Raw genomic sequence first — 12195 nt, 5'->3', positions numbered from 1 at the left:
CTAAGCTGTGCACCTTCACTTTCAAAGTAGGCTTTTCCATCTTTGGAAACCTCTCTCTCTCTTATTTTACTTGATTTATTAACCTCAATTTCAATTAGATTGTATTATATTGTGTTATCTTGCATTCCAACATCATAGTTAGTAAAATAAGCTTTCCTCCTTATATCATTGCTGCTGCACTGTTTGTTTCCTTGACCCCAAATCCCATCTCCCTACCCCTTTCCCTTTTTCCCTTACCATTTTTGGAGTGTGGGGGCACACGGACCTACTGCTCCCCTCCTCCCCATCACTGTGGATCATAGATTGATCTAGATAACTCCGTGATGAAGACCCATCTGGATGCTTGTTTGTGTGACCTACTGTAGGGAATCTGCATTAGAAGGGGGTTGGACTCAATGATCTCTAGATTTCCCTACAACTCTATGATTCTGTGTGATTCTGTGATTCTTATGTTAGTCAGCCCATTGATAAAATTGAGTTTAGGTTTACCATATTGGCCAACCTTTCGTCTGTTTGCTTCAGTGCCTGCACAGCTCTCTTCCTGACTTTTAAGAGGATGATAATCATTGACATGCACCCACTGATATGCATACCAAATTTCTGTGGGTCCTCTTGAAAGAACTGACTTGACTTTTGTCCAGTTGAATGCTACACTCAGCTCAGCACTCCAGGATGTGCCTTTCTGAGTGACTTAAGAAGTCCCTGTGTCTGCCTGCAGGTTTGAGGCAGCTCCACAGGGACTGTTTCTTTACAGTGATATTCTGGAAGACCTGATTGGCTTTTATATTCCAAAAGACAATTTGGTGTTGTTTTGTTGTTGGTCTTGTTGTTGTTCCAGTTTTGTTTTTCATGAGTTTTTTTGTTTGTTTTTAATAATATAAACTACCATGCTTCACCATTATGGAAAAAAAAAAAAAAAAAAAAAAAAAAAAGATACTCAAAGTAACTGTATCAGTTAAAATCTGAATACTTTGTGATTTTATGCCATGCTGCCTTTTGATTAATGTGTCCTTCCCTTGTGGATATCTACTAGCAGCGCTGACTTCAGCTGACTAACTCCAAGATCTTCCAAAGTGTAGCAAAATCTGCACAATCTCCTCTGATCCCCTCTATCTGAAGCCTTTCCATCCCTTTCTAGTAATTTGTCAGTGTCCGCATTAAGTGCAAATCCCTACCTCCCTGCTATGCCTCTTTGATTGCTTGTGACCTTCTGTCCTTGAGAAGCTGTGAAAGGAAAGAGCAACCTTACCTCCCAAGGAGGCTTCTGCCCTGTTCAGTCCTACTACTTACAGGAACAGTACATGAAAACTGAGAACAAGACACATACATTTTCTACTGAAGATTTCTTTTAGTAATTTTTTTCTTTTTCTCTAACCATCCTTAGTATTTTGAATCCTTTTGTTGGTGTGGACATCTAGCAGCTTCTAACATCTATAGCACTATAGTTTGAATTAGTTCTATCTGTTCAACTCAGCAACCCTTTAACCCAAACTGATGTTTTATGCCAGAAAACAACAAATATTCATCACTGGATGGCTGATGGTTTGGTTTTTTATTAGCTGGGAAGGAACTGAGAAATGTGAGAGTTTCAGTACCAATTCCAGACAGATAAATAAAGATCAGGGTTAACATCCAAATACTAGCTTTTTCAAAGTTACTAATAATCAGTTTAGAGATAAGTCATGCTGAAGTAAAAATTGGTGAACAACTTGCTGATTGCTGTCTGTCTGGTACACTAGCCTATTAGTGGTTTTATTCCAGAAAATCACTGAATTTCTAGGAGGATGAAAGGTTGTACAGCTCTATGCAAAAAGAGGCATTTAAAACTAAACATAACAATACAGTTAATTAAGAAAGAAATGTTTTAAATGCTATCATAATTGTGGAGAAGTATGAAATGCAGTTACAAATACGTCAAGCACGTCATTTATTTTACCCTTTGAAGGTAGCTTTGGGAGCTAATGATTAGATTTAAAATTCAGATCCTAAAATCTCCTAGACATCTCTTCTGTAAGATTCTGAGACAGTGTTGTAGATTTGTTTCTTGCCTCAGCCAAGGTTTAGGCTGCTTTGCCAAGAGTGAACAGTCCCTCATGGTGCAATATGGGCAAGGAGCAGAGGGGTCTCCCTGGGCTGTCATGGCACCAGGCCTCATACCACTGCCCAACAAAGCAAGGCAGCTGGGGGCACTGGGGCAGCCCCAGCCCCAGACATTCCAACAGAGTTGAAAACAAGCCAAGTCAGGCCAGGACTTGGGCTTAGATGAGGACCTTGGCTTGGTAGGGCCCATGGCTGGGTAGGGCAAGGCTGTGGGGAGCTGCACACCAGTCTCACTGGTGACCTCAGGGCTGACAAGAGGCTCAGGAGTAGTAGTATTAAGTTCTTGTGTAGGCAGAGACAGTCAGGGCCAGTGGTGCTTTGAGGGCTGGACACATACACAGAGTAACGGTCTTATGTTACCTGACTCTTCTGGCAGACTAAGAAAATTGATTAAAGAACATAAAGCAGAGGCTTAACATTTAAAAATTTGAGATGATAGGCAAAATTAGAAAGGATACTTTTTAGTCAAAAGATTAATGGGAGGAACAGGAGCCAAGTGCTTATTTTGACAGCTGTGAAAAACATTTTGCAAGTGCCTCTGGGTTTGGAATACCTACTAATGCGCCAGAAGCTGGAAAACACCCTGAAGGCATTTTCTACAGGGAAACAATAAAAAACAGATTTCAGTTGTCTGCAAATTTATATCAAGCTAGTAAAAATTAAATACAAATAGTATCAGGCAACACATAAAGTGAAAGGATGCAAATTAGTCTGAAAAACAGACCAGAGAAGAATAGTGTTAATAAGGAATACATTAGTAAGGAAGACATAGAACTCGTCTTAGTACACAAAGAGTTTGATCTTATGGCAGTTTTTTCTGTAAGACTGAAAACTGAGACTTTCAGTCAACCAACTTCTAAACATTAAAACTACGAAAGACAGATAACACCAAAGGGTCATAGGATTTGTCAGGGAAAAATCACTAACACCAAAACCTTCTTTATTAGGAAAGCAGTGAAGCATACACTTAAATCTAAGCAAAAGTTTGGAAGTTTGCCATAAAAAAATCTGCATTTTGTCCAATTGTGTACACACAGTGGGCACAGTCTGGGCTAATGACTTAGCATGAGCCAAAAAATAAATTAGTCTAATCTAAAGGCTCCTGTTGCTTCAGTGGATTTCACTGGCCAAGTTAGAAATTGTATGAATGTCTAAGTATCAGCAGAGAAACTCAAGGAAAAAATATCTTTTCTGGTTTCTCTTCATTTTTCTCTATTTTGCACAATGATTATTTCGTCTAAATGTTCCATCATACGAGTAACACTATTGTATAGTAGACCAACTGATGAATAATTCAATTTTTATATCAATATTCACATTTTTCCCATGGCAACTGCTGTACAGGTATGATGCTCTGTGCTACTAAACTATAAATCAAATAGTTGAATATCCCAAGGTTTTCTTTACTTATAAATTCAGTGCTAGTTCACTACTACTGAATTTCTTGTGTTAGTGAATATAATCGAAACAAAAAATATTTATGCAATATATCTCAGTCTAAATATTATCAAAGGTATGATATCCTAAAGATTCTGAGGCAAAGAACATTCAGGAAAATAACATGACTTGTTTTCCAGAAATCCTCTGGACCTCGCAAACTTAGGACTTTCTGCCTAGAGATACATTTTAATTTAATCCTTGTTCTTTAATATAAGATGTAAATCAATAAATAAATAAACATCAATATTTGAAGACCCACAACTTCAGCTGTATACAAAACAACAGAAAACTGTTGTGTAAATATGAAAGACTGCGATACTAAAGTGAAGATTTTAGAAACTAAGTGCTAAGGGTAATACCCACTTTCCCTAATATAGAATTTGAATTTCTGTTGCCTTGTGATGCAATCTCTATAAAGTAAACTGAGAAGTTCTCCATACATTCAGCAAAGATTGGAGTATCCTTCATGACCCTCATAGCAAGAACTGATTACAGACCTTCACTCAAAATTAAGCAATGTCTTTATGAGTACTGTATCCCATTGTAAATCCCTGTATAGTTATTTCAGTCCTAGTGTGAGAGATGGCAAGGAATGGAACAGACTACAGAATATTTTTTCATGTTTGGGAAGAACCCAGCAGAACAGCTAATGCCAACTAAATTAACAAACAAAATCATGCTGAGATTTCACAGAGAATCAGAACAAGGAGATCAGTTTTCAATCAGAGAATATCTTGCCTCACTTGCCTAAGTGACTTACATGAGCTGACCGAGAGAACTGAAGTGCAGCCCCATGTGGGATAACTGCAACTTTTCTTTTTATTCTACAATGTGCATGGCAGGGGAGAAAAATAATAAAAAATGTGAGTTTGGCTATTAGAAAAGTAGTGTTAGAAGACTTGTATTAAAAAATCAAAGGTACACAGGGCAAGAATCACTCAAGATGCAAACTGATTTTGCCCTCTTTAATCAGGACATGCATGTGCTGGAATGCTTTGCATAGGAAGAAATGACTTGACAGGCATAAAAAATGAAAAACAATCCAGAAATCTCCGTGTTAAATACAAACTGACAGCATCCCTCAGTCGGTAGGTTTGAATTAACCTTTAGTCCCTTACAAAAATACCCCATTTTTTTGTATGCTATTCTGATACAGAATGTTTACAGATCTTATTTCATCTATCGTCAGAGTAAGACAGTAGAAATAAGTTGCACAACAGCTATAATTCAAAAGTACATATCTTGCTCCTTGAACCAGTCAGGTTTTCACTGTAGTAAAATAGTAGTTAACTAGCTGTCAAGCACATTTGCAAGTGATAAGAGAAAGATTTCTGAAAGTTGCTGAATAGAAAGCTCAATTATGAGCTAAATAAATTAATCCATTGCTAACAATTCTATTTAATCCTGAGTCTTTATTACTATCAAATACTTCTTGTTACTTTCTGAGGCTTTGCAATTCTGCACTTTGCTTCTCTGTAGACTTCTGTTGAAAAATATTTTTTGGCAGTAGTAGGTATATACTGTAGGGAAAAAAATAAAATGACAAGAAGCCTGAATGTCTGGAAGATACTTTAATACTTCAGAGGATGTGAAACCATTTTACTCCCTTTCTGTATGAATGTCATTCACTAAAGCTGTAGGGACTGCTTTGACAGAAACACTCACAGCTCAGCAAATCCCCAGAAAATCTGAGCTAAGACTCTAAAAGAGTCTGCTCTGGACTCTGGACAAATTTCCCCAGGATCCAGAACCCTAATGCAGTTCACCAAGTCCACCCTTGTAGCACAGAGATTAGAAGCATATGGTCTCCAGCTCTAACACAATTTATCTGTTAGGATTTAAGTCTTTATCTGGGGCAGAGGCACCAGCTGGAATGACTCAAGACCAAAGCATGTGCCAAATCCTCTGGTACAAGACAAGTTGTGCAGACTAAAACAAGGCTAGAGGTGGAATGTTGCCTGCATTCCATTCTTAAGTGCATGTGAGCCTGACCTGGTCTGTCCAACAGAGCGATAAGAGCGGCTGCAGGGTTGATTTGCTTTCCTTTTTTTGACTATAGGGGAAGTGAAGGCTATGTAAAGTCAGACTTCAAATCTATTGTGTAATACATAATCTCAGGTGAAATAAACTTCTGCTTACCCTGCCTGATATCTGGAAACAATGACACTAATGATAGCATAGCACACCCAGCTGCTCACCCACTTCCTATTCTCAACAGAATAGTGGGAAGAAAATAGCATTAAACTCAAAGAGGTTAAGAAAAGACAGGAAGATAGTTTACTAGTTACTATTGTGGACAAAACAGTCTGAATGTGGGAAAAATCTGTTTATTGACAATTAAGATTGGGGTATTAGAAACAAATAAAAATATTAAAACAATATTTTTTCCCTTCTTTTGTGACCTTGTTTTTTTATCTGTTGTTTCTCACTTTTTCTTCCCTTCTTCTCTGTCTGTGAAGGGTTTTTAACCTTTCTTAAATGCATTTTTCCAAAGGCACTTCTATCTTGGCTGCAAGGCCCAGCCATGCCCTAAAGTGGGGCCACTGAAGTCAACTGTAACCAGATGGGGAAAGACTATTCTAATTTATATTTCAAGAGTTTAATGTCTTAGATAGTAACAGTATTTAATCAAAAAATTCTATATCATATTAAAAAAAAAAAAAAAAAAAAAAAAAAACCTACATAAAGTCTGTGAAAAACAACCTGAAATAAATTACTTCCTAATAATAAATAAATTCCTAAATTAACTGTTTATTTACAATATTTTTGTGAGGTTTTTGTCTGTCGCGTTATTTCATTCAAATGGCAATTCTCAAGTGAGTAATCCTCTACAGTACTTCAGAAATCACTTTGTAGAACATAAAGTTGATAAATCTTGCATTCAATGATGTTTGAATAAATTCCAAATACCTTTGATGTTGTCATGACCTTCTTTTGCAAACTATTCGAGACCTACAGATGAAAAGCACTATAAGTTACCTTGTAGTTATTACCGTATAATTCTTTATACATTTACAGCCAACTGTCACATATTTTTACCTCCTCGTCAAATAAAAAATTAAAAAAAAAATAATAAAAAAATAAAAATAAAAATAAAAAAGTTTAAATTGCAGATCTGCTAAATATTCAATAATCTTTTCCATCTGCATCACTGAAGTCCCTTTTTGCTTTGTGTCCATATTCTGGAGAATTCCCATAACCTAAATGGACAATTTTGGTATCAATATCAATATTTCAGTTTTCTCCCAGGAATTCTCTTTCAACAATTTACTTTCTGAATACTAAGTCATATAATAGTACAGCCTGCCCAGACCAAGCCCTGATGGAGGAAGAAAGAGAAATACACATAGTATCACAAGCATGTCAAATGCCTACATGTCAAATAAGGCAATGCATATAGCCACTCATGCAACATCAAGTGTTGTTATATTTTCTTTGACTTATTGTGGCACCAATTTCTAATTGAAGCTACATCTCTTTTGACTAAAGCATGATACTTCCCTGTTGTTTTGGTTAACAAACAAAACCTGTAATAGTTGTGCACCTCAATCCTTGTTACTGTACCCTAAATGCATATATACTTTTTTTTTTTTTTTTTTTTTTTTTTTTTTTTTTTTTAATTGACCATGAAAAAGCCATTTAGAAAGGCAGAACATGTGCAACAGGGAAGATGTCTGTCATGGTCTATCCTTTAGCTATTAGCAGTGTGAACAAGACAGCCAGCTGGGTAGAAGACAACTAACCAAAATATATTTTGCCAGCATTCTCTTCCACTACATGATGATTTAGATGTTCCCTCTCTGTTCTTTTACCCCAAGGAAAGGATTAATCTTTCTCCAATTTCCTGGTTCTGTGAACAGTACACATAGTAATACTCAGCATGGGAGTGAGCTGCTTCATCTGCCTACTTTCCAGTTTTGGAGCACAGGCAACATCCATGACTGTAGACAGATCCGCATGACAAAATATAGAGAGGGCAAAACAGGTGCAGCCTCCTTGGTCTGTGTAAAGCAGTAAAATGTGTATGTTCTGTAGTCCTGTACTCAGTACAGGCAATGCCTGATTCCAAGGCACATGATGTGCACTAGCAATCATATTACATGTAGTGAATAAATTTTGGTGCAGGTTCTTCTCTCCTGTCTGATGTGTTTTTCTTGTACCAAGGGTAACCATAGTACCAACACTACTATGTAACAAAACAGAGAGCAGATCTATTTGGAAATGTAAACACCCCTAAACATAATTACAACACTTCTCATAGCTTAGCAAGAGAGTTGTTACCTTTTTCTTGCACCTGTGAAACCTATGTACCTATGTACTCTATAGATATTTCAATCTATCTGTTGTAACTTTATTTACAGGGATCTGCTGTGTTTATTCTATTCTAATAAACTGCTAAAAAAACAGGGGGTGGGGAGGTATTTTACTGTGAGGAACTATGTTTTCTACTACATTTGCTATTGTATTTTTTTTTTACTAGGTTAAAGCTGTTATTAAAGAAAAGAGGTTATCCTAGGCTTTCACTTAATAATAATGTCATTACTGAAATAAAACTATGTTAGGAAAATGTATATTTCTAAAATAGTGTGTAAAGTAGCAAACAGGAAAAACAGAAGATGTTCTGCCTTATTTTGCATATGGCATACTATTTCCAAAAGTAGGATGATAAGAACTCTTGGTAATTTTCTTATGAAAAAATAATGGAAGATTTAATGAACCCTAAATGCAAGATTATCTTTTTTTTTTTCCCTGAGAAAAGATCAGATGGCTTGGTAGTATTCTAAGATTTGCTGGGGAACGATGGCAAATGTTCAGCTAGTTCTTCCATGCATTATTTAGTAGAGAAACAGAAATCTGCTTGTTGGAAATTAAGCTACAATTTAGAAGTGAAAATCAGGTGAAGCAATACAAACGCTTAAAATCTAAAAGAATGCTACACTAATTGTAAACAACTACTGGAAAAATAATTGAAGCATTATCAATACAATTTTTTTTTTTGCATCCCAGGTCTAATATCTACTTTTCAATACCATATTCATTCCTTTCTAGAGTTTCAAACCAGTAGTGATCTCATTTCTGTTGTTCAGGACACCAGACAATAAGAGATCATGTTTTGCTAATGCTGTGATTCCTTTTACCTTGTGCACTATGCAGCCTCCTGCACTACTCATCTTGAGCCTTCAGGCACTTCCATTCCTTGTCTACATACACCCCAAGGATATGGAGATGTAGCTCATGAAGCAGAAAAATCAGCTGAAGGGCAGACTCAGTGAAAGCCTGGCAAACTGATGATAAATAAACATAATTAGAAAATAATAAATCAACAACTGATGGAATTGTTCACGCACAGACTGAGTAAATGTACATCTCAGTTATTTTTAAGAAACAAAATATGAGACCTCTCAGAGTTTGACTTAGAACTACAGCAGGCAGTAAATGCCAAATGGGAAACAGGCGACTATGTGAGCTATCATAACAGAAACTAGTAGCACAGGAGCAAAAAGCCAAATGAAATTCTCACTTTGCATCAGGATGCTTTGATGGTCACAAAGCAAAATTCTGCAGTGATCTTCCCCTTGGAGCAGTGAGGACACATACAGGCTTAATAGTAATTTTCAGCTTGATGAACTTATCAAAAAAACAATACAAATACTCATTTGAGATTTCTCTTTGTTTTCCTTAAGCAACTAAGGGACCCTACCTCATACTGTGTGCCCTGTGTGTGCTACTAGCTTCTAAAAGGTATCAGATTGGCACGTAATTAACTGAACCTTTTTAGTAGATAATTTCAACTCAAAAAACTGAGATTATGTCTTGATAGTTAAACTTAAGAGTGGGAGCATAGAGAGGCAAGAGTGTGCAGTTTGTGCATAAGAAACTGAAACAAAAAGGGAGCTGAATAGCCAGACACACAAAAGAATTTAGACAACTCACCCTGGGTCTACATAGTACAATGGGATACTGCCTAAAGAAAATGAATCTGAAAGAGTAAAGAAGTAGAATCATGTCGAGTGGGAAAGAGATACTTGTTTGGGTCCCAAAGGCAGTACAGCCATAGCAGATACTCATCATCTATGTCTACAATGGGAAAGGAAGCAGTCCAGAACCATCATCTAGCTTTTGGGCTAAGTGATACACAGTAGATTGCATCTGTACAGCTGGACTATCTTATCTACCAGAACATGGTAACATGACTAGATGCCTGTTATTAAGAATGTTCTCTCACCTATGCAGAAGCTTGTACATGTTTTGGGGTTTATCTGAAAGAATGCTGGCTGATCCCAGTCCAGAACCACACAAGGGACTGCATGTTGCATAGCTGGGTACATGTGCTCAGTATTATTCCTTAACTCTTCTCAGCTTAATATTATAGATGCAGCCACTGGGACTAATTAGGCTGGGCACTGTGCTATACTGATACGGCTGTAATGCTCCCCTCTGAAATTCCAATAAATTAAGAAAAACTTGAAGATTCTCCAATTCTGATAGACTTTATGAACCTGTTAGTTTTCCTTAGAAACTGTACTTTTCAGAAGGCAAAGCACACTTTTCCTGCTACTAGTGAAGATAACTTTTTGACAATAAATGCAACATTTTGAATTTATTTTATCAGCATCCCAATTCTTATTTCTGATATCCTTGCATCTTAGTATGCAGAAAAAATAATAATAATAAAGTGCAGAAAAGTCATAGCTTTTATTTAGTTAAAATCTATTTCACAGAAACATTTCACTACTGCATTTCTAGATTATGGTTATTTCAAAATGAAAACTATGCAGTTGTGGAGAGACAGCCTCCAAGGGACTAAGGGAATGCTCATGGACTGTCTGTGCTGCTATGAAATGATCTGATGTTTGATAGATTTCTGCCACTCTCCAGGTGAGCTATATTTAAATACCTCCCTGACGATTCCACCTAAGCTACAGGGGACACATAGGCACTTGGAGTTCCGACGAAGGCTTTACCATTAATAAAGCACAGAGAGAGGTTAGATGTGTAAGTTAATGGAAGTTAATGTAAGTTAAATGGAATTTGTGTAGATGGAGCCTGGATTTCCTTTGAACGGGAACCCCAGTGATGATTATTCCTGCTGGGCAGTACCTGAGGAACAGCAAAATAGAGGCACACTGAACAGTCTGTTATTTTCGCAGGCATCTTTTCAGTGACTGTGATGTGGCTGCAACATCGCTTCTAAGACTCATGAAATTCTAGCACACTTGATTGCTTTCCACAGGCACTTGTCCCATTAAGATGCCTCTCTAAGAAATATGATGTAACTTAGCTTTGTTGTGGAAAAGGAGAAGCTCAACAGAAGAACTCTGTTAATGTGAAAAAAATAAAGAAAGAAAAAAAAAAAAAAGATTTAGAGATATTGTTTAAATGAGGTGTTGCTTTTTTTTTTTTTCCTGAGTACCGACATGAAATTTTTCAACTGATACAAACAGAAAGCAAATAACCAAATAACAAAAGTTGTGGAGCTTCTGAAGCTTACTGAGAAAGGTGAATTTTGATTGAAAACACAGAGTAGAAGCATGTTATATCATTACTAACCTTTATGATGTTGATAAATTCCTCTATCTCTAAATTTTATAATAGCTAATTCTGTTCTAGAAAGATGAGTATTTCATTATTTTTAGTTTATCTCTTCAAGCTTATTGCAGATTTTTATCTCTACTGACAAACATACAGAATATACTTACAGAAAGTGATATATTTTTGATGCTAACTTAGTGTGGGCAATCTTAACAGAACAGGCTGGAAGTATGTATAATTTTAATTAAAATGTGCTCATCTTTAAATATCATTAAAGTTAAGCCATTATTAAGAAGATAGGTCTTAAATTATTGATATTTCATCTTTTCTAACTTAAAAAAAAAAAAAAAATCTATCTCTGCTGATAAAGACTGGATTTCATTACCTTACAATGCATAGGCAACAGAAAACGTGCAGCACTGAATTACAATGACATAGTATCCATCCTCTGAGTCGTGGTATGAAATGTCATACAGTAACTCCTTTTTGCTTCAGGGAACCATTGCTCACCCTTATAATTAAAGGAATCGGTAACACTGGTGTTTTTGACTGGAATGGGGATAAGTTAAACTTATTCATGGTAATGGATGGTTTTAGTGAAGGCTGGGTGTCATTATAAACAGGTAGTGCATTGCTCATTTGTAAAAGTTGTACAAAAATATTCCTTAGCTAGTATAATACATCTGCATTTTCTACTGCCACATGTTGGGAGAGGAAAGACTAAAACTTCCTTATGAATTACAGTATTTTTGTAATATCAATTAGCAAATATCACAGCAGATCCATTGTAGTGGTAATTTCAGCCTACCTGTAGTAGAGGGTAATACTTTGTTTTGTGGAATTCACACAAGCCTTGTTTGGTTTCCCCAAGATTGGCAGGGTTCCCTTATGGACACTTTCTTCAGGAATTTAGGTGTAGCGGGTTCACCTTGATGGTGGATTTCTTGAGTCTGGATTGCTAAAAGATTAGTTATTTCAAGTCACAAATGCCAACAAAAAGGCATGTTTTCCAGACTGCTTCCTTTCCTCTATTTCTCTTTGTATCTATCTGTTTTGTTAAAGCAAGAATAGCAATAGACCTTAAAGGTGAGTTTAATATCCTCCATTAAGAGCTGTAGACAA

Source organism: Excalfactoria chinensis, chromosome 3, assembly GCF_039878825.1.
Source record: "Excalfactoria chinensis isolate bCotChi1 chromosome 3, bCotChi1.hap2, whole genome shotgun sequence".
NCBI lineage: Eukaryota > Metazoa > Chordata > Aves > Galliformes > Phasianidae > Excalfactoria > Excalfactoria chinensis.
The sequence above is the reverse complement of the archived record's forward strand: the minus strand, read 5'-3'. Positions refer to the sequence as shown.